This window comes from Microtus ochrogaster, chromosome 8 (genome assembly GCF_000317375.1).
Source record: "Microtus ochrogaster isolate Prairie Vole_2 chromosome 8, MicOch1.0, whole genome shotgun sequence".
In the NCBI taxonomy this organism is placed as follows: domain Eukaryota; kingdom Metazoa; phylum Chordata; class Mammalia; order Rodentia; family Cricetidae; genus Microtus; species Microtus ochrogaster.
This window is the reverse complement of record NC_022015.1, coordinates 31,280,598-31,299,310: the sequence shown is the minus strand read 5'-3', so window position 1 is coordinate 31,299,310 and position 18,713 is coordinate 31,280,598.

The window sequence follows — 18,713 nt, the reverse complement described above, 5'->3', positions numbered from 1 at the left end:
CCATCCATCTACCCGCCAACCATCCATCCCCTCCTCCTCCATCCATCTACCGGCCAACCATCCATCCCCTCCTCCTCCATCCATCTACCTGCCAACCATCCATCCATTCATCCTCCATCCATCTACCCGCCAACCATCCATCCACTCATCCTCCATCCATCTACCCGCCAACCATCCATCCGCTCATCCTCCATCCATCTACCTGCCAACCATCCATTCTCTGATCCTCCACCCATTAACTTAATTCAGCCTCCATCTCCAGATTCTCGTTGCCCAGGACAGCTGCCGAGCTCAAGACAATGAGTCTGCCAGATCCAGTCTTTGAACTCCAGAGCCTACCTGGGATGAGGCACTGTGTTTTGTTGATAAACAACCTCCCACACTCCAAGTTGTCCACATCAAATGAACATGTTACCTCATATGGTGAGAAAGACTTTGCAACCATGATTGCCTTAAGAATCTTGAGTTGTATCATTTTGGATTTTCTGAAAATGAAAAATGAGCAAAGATGAGCCTCGGGGTCCTGATTTCAAGCTGTGACCTGGAGTTCCCTCGTGGGACCCTGTGTTGCTCTAGTTTTGTGTTTGTGTTGTTTATGTTTGTTTGTTCTGTGTTTTGTATTTTTCTCTTTTGTTTTTTGTTTCTGTTTTTGTGAGAGAGAGTTTCTCTGTAGCTTTGGAGCCTGTCCTGGAACTTGCTCTGTAGACCAGGATACTAAAAATGATTGTTTTGACTCCAAAGATCGGAACTGGATTTGAAACACCCAAAGGCTCCACATGAACACATCGGAATGACCTTGGAGAGGGCACCTTCTTCCCTTCGTAACCAAATTGGGAGTCTCCAACAGCTGGCTACTTCAAGAAAGAAGATGGTCAAGGAACACTTGGCACTTCATAGTCACCACCATCTCTCAAATGTGGAAATCAGCTTCTGTGTGCATCACTGGATTAGTGATTTTCAATTTCAAAGCCGTGAAAGCAGTTATAAAATGACCGAGCAGACGTGCTCCCAGATGCCGAGGTCCTCTCATTCCTTCCTACCAGCCTCATCTTTCCTATGTCTGTACTCTTCCCATTCTGCAAGGGGGCCTGCACCCACTCTGACCCCACTGGGCTGAGTCAACATATGAGATACGGAGCCAGGAGAGAGGCTCTCCAGAAACATCTTGGAGATGGCAAAACAACTCAGACGGTCCTGAAGATAGGCAGGATGCTGCTGCTGAGGCTGGAGGGCAGTAACAGAGCCTTGATGCTTTTAAGATTGTCTCAGACTCAGTCCTGGATTTTACAGGTGCTCAGAAATGGGTCCCCATACGTGGCAGAGCAGAGTCACTGAGAACTTTGACTTTCTGTATTCCTGTAGGAGGTTGCAAGCACTTCCCAAAACACTCTTAGAAGCTCAGATGGTGGAGGCCATATGACAAAATCAAATCCCTAAATTTCAGTAAAAAATTCAAAGGTATACATGACTGTAATCAAAATGGGTGAAAGCAGAATCTGGCCAGGTAGGTATTCAATAAATGAACTGACCAGCTTGTGACACTGATTCCATATGCCTGGTCCAGTCAGGCAAGGAGGCAGAGGCCTCACTGTGATGGGGAGGTTGGACTTGTAGCAGCCACCATGGGACTGGATTCATGCTGTCATGACCCAGGCATTCTCAATTTCCAGCCAATGACTAGAGTGCTGGGCTTAGAAAACTTCTAGGCACACAGTGATTGAATTAGCAATTAATATTTATCACTTTTTTGTTATCAACTTATGACTAATATTGATTCGATAAGACTTAACTGTCTATAATTGCCGGTGTACTGCTTTGCGGCAGAAGAAATACCACCAGGACCTGGATATCTGTTTACTAAAATTGAACTCTGAGGCACAACAGGCAGATTTAGGGAGGGTGATTCTTGTAAAGCTCATCATATTTAGAGTGTTCTGAGATGTAAAGGGTGCTATGTGTCTTTATATTATCCTAAAGGTACACATGTCTATAAATGCCATTGTCTCGAATCTTTGGATAGTGATACTTACGTGTCTGCCTGTTGTAGTGTGCAATCTGCGGGACATAAATTGTGACTGTGATCGTAGGGAGCTAATGGCTTCATTTCTCCCTGTGAACACAGCAAAGTAAATAGGTGCGCCACAGCTGGGTGAGCCTAGGAGCGGGAGGGAAATCGACGCTGACCTACTATCTTGAAAATATGGCTTGAAGTACAAGTCAATGGGGCTGTCAATTGCTTCCTTTAATTTATTAGGATGCGGGAAAATCAACAAAGCTGGTGATTATTATTTATGAATGTTGTTTCTCTACAAAGCCACATCAGCAAACATCCTTGAGACAACAGCCCCATATCCCCTGTTGCAAGCTGAGCACCATATTTGAAAGAACATTTGCAGATATAATTACATATTACATTGGAAAAGCCTCTGCGCTTGTTCTGCCCATATCTAGGAAGCTCTTGTGGATGCTGAGGATTCTAAATGCAGCTTGGAGATGGTCTCCAGGTTCCTCTAAACTTAGACAATGATTCCAGTTGCTAATAGCTATCTTTATGTCTTTAGGGAAGATTGACCTCCAAGATCCCAAACCACGGCCACAGAGATCAGAAAAACATTTGGGTTTTATATCTGAGGATAGAAGCAGCATTCTTTGTTGTGTACTCTGGGCAACCTTTCACAGGTACTGCAGGGGTGGTGAAAATGGAATAGAAATGTGGAAACATTAATGCCTAAGTTTGCTGCAAACACGATAGAAGCTTCTCCACCCATCAGCTGACCAGAGTTCCACGTGTGGATGCTGGCCATGGGCACCAAGTTCAGTCACTTACTCTGAGAGACAGAGTACTGAATTCTGGGACTAAGGTGGGTACCCAGACTCATGAGACCCAAGATAACACTTGCTGCAAAGAGGAGTCAGATCTGGGAGTCAAGGACCGGGGGAGCCCAGCAAAGCAGGCGGTTAGAAGTCTGGGTGGGAAGGAAGAAACTGACCAGAGAGGACAAAAGGAGGACATGACGCTGTCTGAGATCAGGCTGAGACTTGTATGTGTTTCTCAGGCTCGGGCTCAGGAAACAGTAATGGGATTGGGGGATGGGCACACGTGGGGGTAGGAACCGAGAACATCACTCTGCCCTTGAGAGAGTGAGCGTGCTGCTCACCTGAACTCTTTTCTGCACTGAGCACAGCCTAGGACCAGGACCCTGCACTTTCGCTGAATTCCTGAGTTCTGCAGCATCACAGATTGCTCTAGGCACAATGACTGTCTGCTCTGGGCCTCATGGCCTTCTCTCTGCATGGCTCACTGTGGTCAACTACTCTAGGCATGGTGACCCTCTATTCTCCCCTCTGCTAACACTGACTCAACCTTGTTAGGGCTATATATAGGTGGCCATTCTAGAAGACTTAGGAGTGGTAACGTGGAAGTGAGAACGGCACACAGACCTCTAGAACAGGCGTGCTCTGGTCATCGCACTGAGTGGAAATCCTCTCATGGAGACCCCAGACAGTGTAGCAGCAACTCATTGCCAGACACACTTGTTCTCCAGTGATGCTGGATTGAACCTAGGCTGTGCACTGACTGTACTCAGGAGGACATGTTGGGAAGACAGAAAAGAAAAAGATACCTCTCACAGAACAAATGTCCTATTAACCCAGGACTCAAGACATGCGCCGGACACTAATCACTTGGTGTTAACCTGGTTCACTCTGAAGGGCACTAATATGACTGGCTGGAGCTAGAGTAACCTGAGGTCAGTGAAAATGCAATGGCATGTTACTATATATCAGCCAGACCCTAGATCCATTAGGATGGGGACACCGCCAACATTCAGACAGGGGCGGCAAGGATAGCTAGGTTACATAGGGATACTTCCTAGGCCAGGAGCTACACTCGCTGCTCTCCACTCAGCTGTGGGATGGGGCATCCACACTTTCTCAGAGGCAGGAGAGTATGGCCTCTGTACCTGCAGGTCATAGAGGCTTGTGTGACCCGAGTGGGGTGAGTTCAGAATTCAGCATGCTGTAAGAGAGATGATGCAGACACAAACAGAGGCTGAGTGGCTTTGTCCTACTTGGAAACCTTTTGTTGGTGACCCTTCCAATGCTCTGGGTATATGATGTGATTTTCGTATAATTAAAACCCAAACACTCCAATTGTATAATTCATCGCATTCTCACATTCAGCTCCAATCACCATTTCTTAATTGATCCTGTCTGCTGCCTCTGCACCTGGAGATCTTAGTGACATCAAGAGTAGACAGCAGATGACTCAGCCTGCTTCCCCCTTGCTCCTGTGTGATTGCCAATGGGTTAAATGTTATTTTACTGCTGGCCCCACAACATGCCAAGTACCTATCATAGCTAACAGGTCACAGACACCATTAGGAAAAGACTAGTTGAGAAACCAGAGAGATCGTAATGCCTGAGAGACTTTTAAGAGGCCGATGGTATCAGAGGACACAGGTAGCTGTGGAGAACTACAGACAGCAGAGTGAGCACACCGCTCTTCACGTTCACACCTGCCCAGTTTACATTCTTCCAAACAAATCCCCTGTCGTATGAGATTGCCTAGCAAATGAGATAAAAGATAGGCAATATGAAAGAAGTGGGAGGTGTTTTGTAATCCAACCAATGGGCTATTGCAATTGGGTGTGACCCTCAAACTTGTAGAACTTTCCACAAACCCTCACCTTTTAGAGTCATCAAGTGGTCTAAAGTGATGGAGGTCATAGTGGCGAGGGAGAGAATTCCTGTGGGATTCCGAGCAGGAGCACGTTACAGGGGTTCTGGATACCGTCCAAGGCTTTGTCACCCGCCCAGGTGGTCCTCACTACCTACAGACCTTTAGGATCCGCTCACTCACTCCAAGCCAGCCTTTTGACATCATGACTCTAAAGCACACAGGTGGGTATTCGGTATCTGGGCCCAGGCGCCTGTCGGTTCTGTCCTCATGCAGACATGAGGCAGTGTTGGGAATGCTCCTCAGACCTCTGCCTCTCATCCCTGTAAGGTGCAGGGCCGGCTTCTCTAATGTTGATTTCTGGCTATTGGAAGTGTAGGAAGAGTTGGTACTGACAGCGACACAAAGCCCTGCACAACTTTATTACTAATTGCCTAAACTAGTAGCCTCCTGGGTGTTCTTTGGCAGCTGAGGGGTTAATAAGCTGCACATCCAGACAGAACATACATGCTGAAAGAGGTTAGGGAGCTGGTGAGGCACGGAGAGGCACAGGGGAAACTTGTCAGAAGAGGCATTGTGAACAGGCTGCCTGCACACTGTGATCCAGCACCAAGATGTTCTAAGGAACTCATAGATGTATCAGAGGCTGAAAAAGCCATAAGTTCTAGGAGCTGGAGAGACAGGGAGAACAGGCAGAGGATTTTGACTTTCAAGCATGATGTTCTTCCATAAGACCTGGTAAAGGCAACCTAAGCCATTGTGTATTCATCAAAACCCATAAACTGCATGCTCACCAATATGAAAACCCAATGCAGGTTAGGAACTTGGGTGAAACAGTAACAGATGCACAGCTGTAGTGTGTATATTGATGATGGTGGTGGTGGTGGCATGTGGGTGCAGCCAGGGTAGTGTGGGAAATCCAACCTATGCCCATTTCTCTGTCAATCTAAAACTAGTATTTATTTTAAGTCATTGAAGCATCCTGGGCATTAGTTTGTCAATGGTGAAAGCATAATTGGTCACAGACAGGAGTGGCACTGGGGAATGGGGTAGAGAGCTTGGGAGGTGACCAGGACGAACCGCACACAGGGACAGTGTCCAGCTACAAGAGAAACAGCTATAGAGGACAAGGGGAGGCTCAAGTAGCATGGCAACCAGGGAGTTCCATCAGAGGAGGATTTGGAGGAGGAGAAGAGCCCACACATCCTCACACGAGTTTTCTAAAAGAGGTTTTGTGACTAAATGGAGGAGGTAGGAGGAGATAAGTGGGGAAAACTGCAGAGCAGCCTTCTAGGAAGAGGTGAAGAATGGCAAGGGACTGATGGTACCGCCAGGGAAAGGGGCTGTGACATCACTGTACCACGCTCTTATCCTAAAGGAACAGAAGGGGCTCTTTTCCTGGGCTTGATGAGGTCATCATGGATTTGACAGCCTTTCCTAATTGTGTCTACCCCACAGACATGCAGAGTGAAGAAAATCATGATAAATCCAGCCAGGCCAGGAGCACGCAGAGCTGAGCCAATTAGCCGCCAATCTGCTTGGGTCTTTGGACAGGCAGACAGTTCCCAACTCTAGTGACATAGGAGAGGATCCAAGGTTTACTTTAAGCTGTAGTGGAGAGAGTAACATTTTTTTTTAATCACTCATTGTTGAAAGATAAATTGAGATAAGAATTTATTGCTATTTATGGGCCCCAAATCCTAGTTTATATGAAGCAGTCTGCATCACTGGGACTTATAACCTTGAGAAGAGATTATATGTGTGTGTATGATGTGCATATGTGCAGGCATGTCCATGTATGTACACATACATGAATGGGTATATGTGTGTGTATCTATAAGTATGTTTGTCATTATGTATGTATACGTTCATTTGTGTATGTATATTTATGTACATATGTATGTGTACATAAAGTGAGTGTGTAAAATGTCTGCATTTCTAAATGCAAATATATGTATTCATGTATGGGCAGGTACCTATGTATACACGCACATGAGTGGGTATAGATACAGTGTGTGTGTGTGTAGCTGAGTGTGTTTGGTTGTGTGTATTCTCTTGGGTATGCGCTTATGTTTATATCTACATGTATATACATGGTTGTTTGTATATGTGTGGTTATGTATATGAATACATGAGTATGCTCTATTTGGGCATATGGGGTATTTAATGTGTCATCAAGGTGAAAAGGACTTGCCCCATGGACCTTACTGGACTGAGGCTGGCCACCCAGGATGAGCGTTTCCTTCGGCTGGGTCCTGCCCCAGGGCACACAGTTCCTGTAGAGAGCGAAATGACAGTGAGAGCATCTGGCCAGAAATCAGCTGCCAAAGCACGGCCTTATGCAAAGCTTCTCACTTAAAATAGTTTTGCGTTAGTTGCCTCTAGCGTGGATTACTTTTTACAGACAGCCTCCCAATTAGGATCTGGGATGACATGGCCTCAGTAATGCTCCCAGCTCTCTACTCATTTATGAAAGTCTTCTGCTCCCCTCTTCCACATGGGCCCCTTGGGGTTGGGAATCTCCCTTCTTAGGTTAGCATGGAAGAGAAACTTATGCATGCTGCCTGGGGGCTGATAAGGGCTGCAATGAATAACACTAGCTGCAGGCAGCTGGAGCTGCATTCTTCTTGGCTGCTACCTCAGAGATTATTAAACAGATACCACCAATTTTCCAAAATCTCCTAATAACTATACATTTTTCTAAGCTTTGAATGTATGTGCCTTTCCTTCCCCCTGTGTTTATGTGTACCCGACTACATCCCCACATATGCAATATACCTCACAGTCAAATGGGCTGCTTTTCAGTGAGGATCCTGTCGGTGCCATGTACACTCGGTGGCAGAGGTCGTAGGTGTTCCAGGGAGACTTAATGAGATGTGGCCAGACATCCCAAGCCCAAGTCTGCAGAGCTGCGTAATTGAAGGATTCAGCTCTGAGTCTGGACACAAAATACAAAAGATACAATTTCTGGAGGGAAGCAGTTTGCCTTTGTTTTTGTCAGTAGGAAATCAGGCCAAAGAGTGCTCGCTGTGAAAGATTTATAGACGATGAGGAGCAATAGGGGGTTCTCGGGGAGTGAAATACTGTCCAGGGCGCTCTCTCTCTCTCTCTCTCTCTCTCTCTCTCTCTCTCTCACACACACACACACACACACACACACACGTACTCACCCACAGACACACACAGCAGTAAGTCCTTTCAAATGGTGGCCTCCACAGTGGGTTGGGTGGACAGCACGGCAGATTGGGACCTGGCATCTTTTGAAAGGAGCTGATGAGTGAGGAGGAAAAGGATGAATGCTCTGAAATTAGGCAGCTCTGTCACGAGCCAAACCTATAACCCCAAACCTCAGTCTTCTGACTTATGAAATAAGCTTGGAGATGTTCATAGGTCACCATGGATGACCTACAAGAAAGGATGGCTTATGCAGTTGGTAAATCCTCACTCATGCCTCGTGGGAGGGACAAACACCCATCCCCTCTGCTTCTTCACATCCTGTTCCCCTGCAGAAGGAATCTTTGCCTAAGTGGGACTGCCCCAGGATCTGTGGAACTCCCTAGTTCTAAGCACTCTCAGACCCTGAGGTTTTAGTGTGGCTGGTTATTGTCATGTCATTTTAGCGTTACAGTGACCAAAGTGTCGGACAGAAGGAACATGAAAGGAAGTTCTGGATGGTGGGTCTTTGTAAACCAGGTATCTGGGAAGAGAGGCTGTCAATTAAAAAAATGCTTCCATTAGATTGTCATGTAGGCCAAGTCTTTGGGGGCATTTCCTTGACTTTTGATGTGTGTGTGGGGGGGGGCAACCCACTGTGTTTACTGTCACCTCTGGGTGGTCCTCAGAGGTTAAAGAAAGATGACTGACCAACTGCGAGCCAGTGAACAAGCTAGTAAGCAGTGTTCCTCTGTGGCCTCTGCTTCAGTGCCTGGCCTGAGTTCCTACACTGACTTCCCACCATGAAGGACTATGGAATGGAAATGTAAGCCAACAAGCCCTTCCCTTCCTTGGGTAGGTTTTGGTCATGGCATTTAATCACAGTCATGAAAAGTAAACTAGGACCCGGAGGGAAAGTTTTATGCAGGCTCCTGGCTTTAGCAGGACTTCTGTCCATTTTGCCAGGAAAGACAAAGCAGGAACATCTTAGTTCCTTTCTTGGTGATTGTGTGGCAGAGATGCCTCACATGGTGGTGGGCAAGAAGCAGAGAAAGCAGATTGGAACTGAAGGCAGCTGTGATCCTCCACAGCCCACCCATGGTGACTTACTTTTGCCAGGCTTGTTCCATCATCTAAAGCTTTCACTGCTCCATATGCTCCATAAGCTGCGGACTAAATTATAAAAACATGACCCTATGATTGACATTTCAGATTCAAACCCTAACATTCCACTCCTTGCCCCCCAAAAGCTCTCATAATGCAATAACCCAAATAACCCAGTCATCTTTACTTCAGAAGTCCCCGTAGTTTTTTTTTTTTTAATAATCCCAAAGCTCTCCAAATGTCCAGCCTCTCCTGAACTGAAGGGGAACCCCACAGATGCTCAGTCTCCACATTTTTATCAGTGTTGATCTCTGTGATAGTCTCCATTTGCTGCAAAAAATAACAAAAAAGCAAAACAAACAAACAAATGCCTCTCTTGATGGCAGGTGAGAGGAGTGTGAAGGATCCTCTTGTGAAATGAAACGTGACAGGACGTTGTCATGACAGCTCTGGAAGAGCCTCCACCTGGGAGCCATTCCACCTGCTCAGGGAATCCCTTGTATCGGGGTGCCTGGAAATTCCCTCCATATAGAAACACTACAGCTCTTGGTAACACTTCCCTGTAACCTTTGGGTATCTGATGGGGATGAGGCAGAATGCATATCCGTAATGGAGAAGGTCACCAACAGAAATGCTTCCCTCAGCCCGAGTCATCCAGCAAGGGCATTTAAATGCCAACCATGGTGCTTTACCTGGATGAGGCTATCTGATTTGCCTGGGAATGAGCAGATCCCATTTCACTACCTTGAAAAATCATTTAAAACGCTTAACAGCTTTCTTTTACTCAGTAATGGCTTTCAGTGTTTATAAAAACAGAGCTAGAATTTTGAGATTGAAACTATTTCTATTGACTCCATTTATAGAAGATGGGAACATGAATAAAATGTTTTATGGTTAAAATATGAATATTTTAAGATAACATTTAAATATTGTGCATTAGGGGAATTATTGATTTCATCAGTAACAGGAATGACTGTTAAGAGTGGATTTTATATATAAAAAAAGTCCATTGTCCACCTGCCTCCCTGTGTATCTACTTCTCTTGGTCTATATAGAAAGATATAGGGCAGGGTGTTTGTCATGTGACCTCAGACAGAGAGGAGACTGGCTCCATGATGGGCAGCTTGAAGACCCAAGAGAGGTGGCCTGAGCTCCGCACTAAGCCAAGGGTAAGAGAAGACAGTGGCAGTGTCCCACCTTGGGGACACTGGGGAGAGGAAGGTGGGTGCTTCCTGCAGTGTTTCTCTCCTCAGGCCCTCAGTGCATAGGACAAGGTCAAATGGGAGACATCAGCTACACTCTGTCTAGAGATCACCATGACCACATTTAGAGAGATAGCATGAAAGCACATACTTTGGCACCCTGGGACCCAGTGAATAAATTTGAAGCAAGAAATTAACCAGCACAATGGTCTTTTATCTATCTAGGGAATTCCCCACCTCTCGCTTGGGGTTGCTGTCAGGGACATCACCATATAACAACTTACAGTGTGACCTTTCACTTCTGCATCCCAGTGCTAAGTGGGCTCCTATCCTAAACTCCATCAGGCCAAGGCTCTGCATCAACTCCTCATTAGGAGCTGGAGATACAATGAGCCAGGTACGGAGAGTTCTCTACTGACAGCATTGAATTCCAGAGCCACAGATTCCAGAACCATAGGTCCAGGAGCTGGAGACCGGAAGCTGCCTGAGACCCACATGCATTCATACAGCTTGTCCCCACTAGAGACCCTCAGGCTACTGCCTGTATGTGTGGACCATGATCTGAGTCCCCATAGTTCAGGGGCCCTGGGAGGGCCTGGTCGCTTACTAAACATACTCTTCCTAAAACCCTGTTCTGATCAAATCAGCAAGAGCCCTGTTGGCTCTCCTCACGCAGAGTTCTAAGGAGTCACAGCCTGCCAAAGAGACATCTGGGCAGCCCAGCGTGCTTGACTCCCTTCCACATCCCCAGCCATCTGGAAGGTGTCTAGAAGCCCAGAGCCCAGCCCAGCTAAGGCTGCTGATTTGGGCTCGGTCTCAACAATGGAGTTTTCCAGGAGATGGTTTATCAAAAGACAGAGCTGTTGGTATTTGTCCCCATGCCTCTGAAGAGTTGTTCTAAAGAGGAGTTCTAAAAGAAGCCAACATACACATGTATGAAGGCAGAAGGCACAAGAGATCTGAGGACCACAGTGTGACCCTGCTCTATAGCAAGCAAGCCACTCAGTGTGGGTGCTGTCCTCCTGTCAGGCATACTTTTTATCCATTGTTGACTTCTACTAGTGCTGCCCAGGACTGCCTGCTGTCCCTCTACAGACATGGGGAGCCTGGCACAGCCTTACATTATCACTTACTGGGTGCAGTTATGACTTCTTCCTGACTCCTGATCCACCTCTGGCCCTTCATTGCTTCCCTGCCTTTTTGGTGGTCTCTGAAGGACCCACACTTGAAATTATACTTTGGACAACAGGTTATCCATCCCTGTATGTGACCAGTCTTGGTCACTCACATGAGAATGCTGTACAGGTTCAGAGAGCGATGTTTGAGCTTTGCACAGCCTGTTGGGAAAATGTTTTACTGAATGCTGAACACACACACTGTCTGGGATGACATATCCATAAGTCTGTATTTTCAGGCATGGTCAGCCAACCTCTTGGTTGACCTTGACCTCTGCCCCCATCTCAGTTATCCTGGAATGCATTATAGCCAACCCTGCAGTTTTGATGTTTATAAAGCACTTTTTTTTCTGAGGTTTGCCCCTGACATGAAGAAGCAGTTCTGCATACTGAAGCTGCCTGAGGCCTATGGCAAACATCTTAGGCCCTGCTTAGGAACAGGAGTGTCTGGCAGTCAGGCTGGTCAGCCTGCTTGCCCTTTGTGTTTGCGCTAGTATCGTCCTCAAACCTGCAGTATCTGAAACTTAGCTGTCCAGGGCCTCTGGAAGCGAAGGAAGAAACCTCACTTCTCTCAGCAGGCTATCTCCAGAGCTTCCAGGAGTGGGGCATTTCCGCAAACTTAGTCATTCCTGCCTTCCGGTAGCTCTGACCCCAGGATCCCTCACAGCCCAGGCTGTGCCTGAGATCCATGATGAGCTCCTCTGCTCGTTGCAGGTTGGGGGTAGATTCTCTGAAGCAGAACAGAAGCTCTGGCAACCCCATTGTCATGCCTTTGAACTTCCCTGGGCATTCCAGGGTGGCTTGTGTCCATACACAGCATAAGAGTGTCAATGCTTCTATCTCAGGGAAGGCAGCTGCAGTGACAGGATGGCAGGATTTGGCTTTGAGGTTGAGGGCAGGGTGGAATGTGTCTGTCCACCTCCAGCTGTTCAGAAGCCCCTGTCACCTCCTGGGTCTTCACTATCCATGTCACCCGAGGGTCTTGCTGCTATTCAGGAGCTAATGCAGAGGCCTTCTTCTGAAGCCAGGGAAGGCAAGCCTCACCACTCCGAATGGGACGTGTATTTTGACTCCTCAAACTAGCTTCATTACAAGTCAGGTTCTGATCTGTGGCTGGTGCTTGCCAGCAGTGAGTAGCAGGGGAGGAACCAGCCTGAAGGGAGTTCTAATCGACCTGGAAAAAAAGATCCTATGAAGTGAATTTGTTTTTCTGTTTAAAATAACTTTATCTGAAAGAAGAAAAATGCTGACTTCTGTATGTTGCCTGGAAGCTGTAAACGTGGGTGTGCGCAGCCAGAGGCCATGTCTGTTTTTCTTGGTGGAATTCTCTGCGAGGACCTTTCTTGACCAGTAGCCATCAATCAGCACTGAGGGCATCCCAGAGACTGTGCAGCTCCCCAGCACAGCACAGCACAGCACAGCACAGCACAGCACAGCACAGCACTGCTTAGAAGCTGGATTACTTCAGGTTCAGAACATTGACAAAGTCCCGTCAAATTAGAACACAGGCTGCTTCCTACTGTTTGAGAAATTTTAACTTCCTGTGGGTCCATCTCAGCTCCTGCACAGGGACGCTTGAGGACAGGATTGTACTCAAGGCACTGAGGTGACTTTCACTGGGGTCATAAATTCCATATCAAAACTCCATGGGGGAGCACAATCCAGGGGCATATCCACACAGCCATATGCACACACAGGAAAGCATCAGCACACAGGCACTCCCAGAGATGTACATGCATTGGTCCATCTTTGTGAGTTATCTTTTAGCCAGTAGGTCACACTCTGGCTGTGTTTTTATCCAAACTTAACATCTAAGTCTTTGGGGTGACCACCATGGAGGATACTCGATTACAGTGTGTATATAGAACACCTTCTGCCTTTGAACTCATTAGCCTCCACAGCTACTAAGTCCACAGCTCCTGGCCGTCTGGCTGTGGCCAAGGCCACTTCCTTTTGAAGTCACAAGCCAAGGAGGAGAATACAAGTGTCACTGTGATGTCTGTCACAACCCAGAACAATAGGTCCAACAGATTCCAAAGCATGACTCAGGTCTGTATGATGTTTCAGATGACACACTCCTGAGGGAGGCTCCTTTGGGGGAGACAATGAAGTCTCTGGCTTGCTGTCTGCAGAGGGAGATAAGCGTTTATCTGTGCTCGCAGCATCAAACACAGCCAGTGTTCCAGTGCCTCCCCAGCATGGGACACACAGCTGCCTCTTGAGAATAGATCCCATAAAGTAGCTAATAGGACGTTTTACAAGCTAAGTTTCCATTTACAACCTCAAAGAGACAAGCAGAACCACAAATAGAGTGATCGATGCCCTGCCAATCAAACTTTGCAAAAGCTCCCTGGCCCATTAGGCCTCCCTAGGCTAATCACCACAGAGTCTGGTCCCCAGTGTGTGCCACAGGCTTCATTCCAGCTCACTGTCTACTTCCATTTGCTCAGCCCGGTGAGTTCTCCGCCAGCCTTTCAGGAGCAGGAGTCTTCCTCCTGCAATTGCTACGGCCAACAGTTCTGATTGCTCTGACCTGATTTAGACACAATAAAGCCAAGCTTCCCTGGGGAGGGGGCTGTGGAGGGGTGATTAGCCGGCACAGAGAATGGGGCCTCGAAGGGCTCCTGAGAGCATCTCTTCCCGCACATTCAAGGCTCAGAGCAAGGAGGGACTGGTGGAGGCTGAGTGAAAAGTCTGTATTTTAATTGTTGTTCAGCCGAAATAATCCTGAAATTGTTCTCTAAGATGCGGATCTCTCAAAGTCCTGTCACCAGAGACGCAGCCTAAATGAAGCTATTGCGAAACCATCCTCGGAGCCAGAGGAACAAGGCTGCATGCTGACCTCTGCAGAGGTGCTATTAGATATTATATTTCGGCTTTGCAAGGTCTAAAGGTTCCTTTAGATAAAATGCTATCACTCCGGAGACTATTTTATAAAAATTGACTCCACCCAGCCTTCCCACCTGCAGAGAAAGCAGTGCTTTTCACAGGTGGTTCACACGAGGCCTTGGTTTGTGGTGGAACCAAGACGGACCATACCTTTTGACCTCTGGGTCAGGCGAACACTCTGTGAGCCTGTCACTGTTGCCCTCACTGGCCAGTTCCTGGGAGGGATGCGCTATGGAAATGTCCTCAGGAGTTAGTGTCTAGTGATGTGGAAGACATCGGCCCTGTACCTGAGTCACCAGAAAAATGCATGCAAGGAGCACAGTCTCTAAGTCTTGTGGGGAAGGGTCCCAGAACCACAGGGCTGGTTTAGAAAGTCTCCTCTATGGCATAGGAGTGAGGTTCCCAGGGTGAGCAGCGGGGGCACACAGGGCAGTGATAGGAGTCTGTGGCTGGAGGACAGACTGTTCGTCACCTCAAAGTTGGCCAGGCAGAGCATAGTGACCAGGCTGGGACAGTTGAGGCTGAGACTGGGGTCGTCCTCTCCACACAGCTGTGTGATGGCAGGGATAACTTCCTGGGATTTCACACCAATAAATAACAAGTAAATCCAGGTTATCAATGGGAATATTGAAATCAACTACTGTTTTAAAAATAATTTCATACATAAAGTTAACAGTTTAACCAAAATATAGAATTCAATTATTTAAAAAAAAAACCTGTATTTGGGGCTGCTCAAGGGGATAGAAAATCTCATTTAAAATACCCAAATTTAATCACATAAAACAAGAATATGCCAGTAATTACAAAAGTCGTATTTAGCAAGTGGTCTGGTATACTTTAATTTTTCATTGAGCAGAAATGCTTTCTCTCCATTTATTATGCTCAGGGAGAGCTTGTTAGAGAATATGAAGCTGTTTCTTTAACCATCTGAGCTGCTCCAGTTCTGTTGCCCACGACAGGCTTAGGGCAAATGGTTGCTTATCATGAGAGCATCTTTTTCATTCCTGCGGCCATGTGACCTTAACATGGGACATTTTTTTTCAAGATAGAAAAATGAGTTAAGTTTGCCATGCAAAACATTTCACAAAATAAACAAATCACAATCCATTTCACATAAATAAACAAAAGAAGAAGAATGCTGTACTTGAAACTTTCAATCTGAAATCTTTGTGGAGGAGCCAAAGGACCAGGAGTTTTCTGTGAGATTGGGTCACCTAGTATCATCAGAAACCACACCCATAGAGTCTCACCAATATGACTGCCCAGACATAAGCAGAACAAGAATGACGCCAACAGGCATGCCAAGGTGAACAGGAAAAAGCCCATTAAGCCTCAACCCTAGACAAAGAACTATCAGCAACTGAAAGCTGGGTGTGGGAGATGTGGCCTTACCCAGGGAAGCACATGATGTGGAATTTCCCCCTCTGTATTCTGTGAATATGTTTTATTACCATTGGTTAACAAAGATGTTGATTTGGCCAATGGCCAGGCAGAATAGAGCCAGGCAGGAAAACCAAACAAAGATACAGGGAAAAGAAAGCAGAGTGTGGGAGATGCCAGCAGTCGCTGAAGAAGTAAGATGCCAGAGCGTTATCATTAAGCCATGGGGCATGTGATGATACACAGGTGAATAGGAATGGATTAATTTAGGCTGTAAGAGCTAGTTAACAATAAACCTGAGCTGACAGGCCAAACAATTTGGAATTAATATTAAGCCTTAGAGTGATTATTTGGGAACTGGTGGGTGGGAAAGAAACCTCCAGTTACAAGCCCACATCAAAACATGCATAGGATTAACATTATATAGACTGAACGGGTTACATTTAGGAATATGTTTGTAAATATAAATACACATATGCATGCAATAACAATTAGTGAAAGGGGGCCATAAATTTCAAGGGGAGCAGGGAGGGACATATGGGAGGTTTTAGAGGAAGAAAAGGGAAGGGAGGAAAGTTCTAATTATAGTATAATCTCAAAAATAGACAGAAAAACAGCATTAAAATACACAGGACAATTCCTGCCCCCCTCAAAATAATTTGTCTTATGTGTGTCTTGGTGAGTTTATGTGCACCACATATGCAAGAGGCAGTGGAGGCCAGAAGAGGTCATCAAGTAGCCTGGAGCTGGAGTTACAGGCCATTATAAATCACCTGATGTGGGTTCTGGGAACCAAACCCAGGTCCTCTGCAAGAGCAGCAAGCTTTCTTCACTGCTGAGCCATCTCTGTAGCCTCTCAGCTTGAAATCTTAAAGTATGCAGATGGAGCCCTATGTAGTGGAAAGGATGTCCACCCAGGACCTTGAGACTCTCCCTCCCTATACCGTCCAGTCCTCACCCCTGAGCCTTCACGTTGTCCAGGGCAGACAGGTGGGTCCACCCATTGGTGGCAGAGCTCAGCCTTCAGGGTAGATTGGTCAAGGATTTCGAGTTCCAGGACTGCAGGACCTTATTCCTCCAGACATAGAGAATTAAACGAGGAGGGTTCCTGCAGGACCTCCTCTTTGGCTGCACGGTAGCATTGCTTCAGAAGATTTGACATTCCAGACGGTCGCAATCTAGGCTGATCAAGTCAGAAACTTGATGAGTAAACCCAGTAGGACACTAGAGCCACCCTGGTGTGCAGTGGTGCAGTGATGACAGAATCCCCAGTGATTACTGGCTCTGTGCCAGGGGAGGTACAGTATGATCTGGAGATGGACAGTGAAAGCTGGATCTCCAAGTTCCCCCAAGGCCCTGGGCAGCCAGTTACCACTTCCCAGGTATGTTGGTCTCAGTCAGGTTCTTACTATGGGAAGTAGTTCAGTGCAGTTGGTCTTTTTTTTTTTTAACTATTTACTCTTTGGGGAGCCTGCCACCCAGCTTCCCAATGATCATATACATATTCTTTCTTACAAAAGCCTGGCATTAGCTTGGCTTATCTCTAACCAGGTTTTCTTAACTTAAATTATCACATCTACCTTTTGCCTCTTTTTTTTTAACCTCTCTCTTTTTCTGTATATATTTTCTTCCTTTCTTATTCCATGTCTGGCTGGGTGGCTGGGTGGCTGGGTCGCTGGCCCTTGACATCTCTCCATGTCGTTTTCTTGCTCTTCTCTTTTCTTCTTCTTTTTTCTCCTATTTATTCTCTCTGCTTGGCAGCCCCACCTGTCCCTCTCCTGCCTATTGGCCATTCTGCTCTTCATTAGGACAATTGGGTGTTTTGGGAAGGGCCATAACACAGCTTCACAGAGGTAAACAGATGCAACCTAAAAGAATGTAGGACATCGAGATGCATCTTTAAACAAATGTCCCACAGCACAAACAGATGCAACACATCTGTAACTAGTATTCTGCAATAGTTCAGTGTTGCAACTGACTTGCCGTGGGCCCTCCTGACTGTTTCCCATCAGCTTCTAGGGGTAACCCGCTCCAGAGAAAACCTCTTTCCTCTCAAGAGCCCATAGGCACCACATCTGGATCCCAGCGGCCACTCTGGATGTCTAGGATCCTAGAACCAGGGCTGCTCACCAGGCATAAGTGGCTCCCTGGAGGCCCACCCATGCCCTTCCTGGCATGGAAGCCTCCAGTGATGGAGGAAGGTCATTGGTTAATTAGCTTGATAGGTTAAAACATAGGTGGGAGGAGTAAACAGAACAGAATGCTGGGAGGAAGAGGAAATGAGCTCAGAGACTCAACAGCTCTCTTCTGGGGGGGGGGGGCAGACGCCTCAGAGAGATGCCATGCCTCGCTCCCGGGCAGACACATGCGATGAAGCTCCGACCCAGGAAGGACGTAGGCTAGAATCTTCCCGGTAAGACCGGTGCTCACTAATTATTTCTGGTAAAGCTAGCTGGGTGGCGGGACACAGCCCACCGCTCCAATTACTACAAATGGCACCCACGTGGACAACTGCTTCCACATAAAGCCTGAGACAGCTTGGGAAGTAATTCTAGAACAAAATGACAGCTTTGTGCATGGTTTCTTGGTAGCAGCACTCTCTCAGGTCTACTCTGCTTGCCAGAGGCAAGCAAGCGCTCTCATCTAAGAGAGGATTCCTGATTCAGCTTTAGCTGCAATGAGAGAGGCTTCCTGACTCAGCTTTAGCTGCAAAGCTTGTAGCTCTTTTAAGAGGTCCTGCCACAAAACACTTAAATGATGTTGATGAAAAGCTGAACGCATGCTTTTCGGTTTTCAGCCGTAGTAGGAAAAAAGCTGTGCCATTTAAAAATGCTGGCTTTCTGGGCCATCCTGCCAGGGCAAACTCTGACTGTTTGAGGCAGGAGGGCCAGCTACCAAGAGAGGACTTGAGTGTTTTCTGTTGTAGCTCGCTGGCTGGCAGGGACCTTGAAACTCCATAGAGTTGTGGCTATGAACATGGCTGAAGCCTGTATATCCGCCATGAGGCTGGAAAGCTAAGGAATGGACTGGATCTAGCTGGCAAAGCCACGGCTTTAATCCCACCCATATTGCTCAGTAATTTAAAGGCTCGTGTGGTCAGAAAAAGAGAGATATACAGTAAAGAGAGATTCA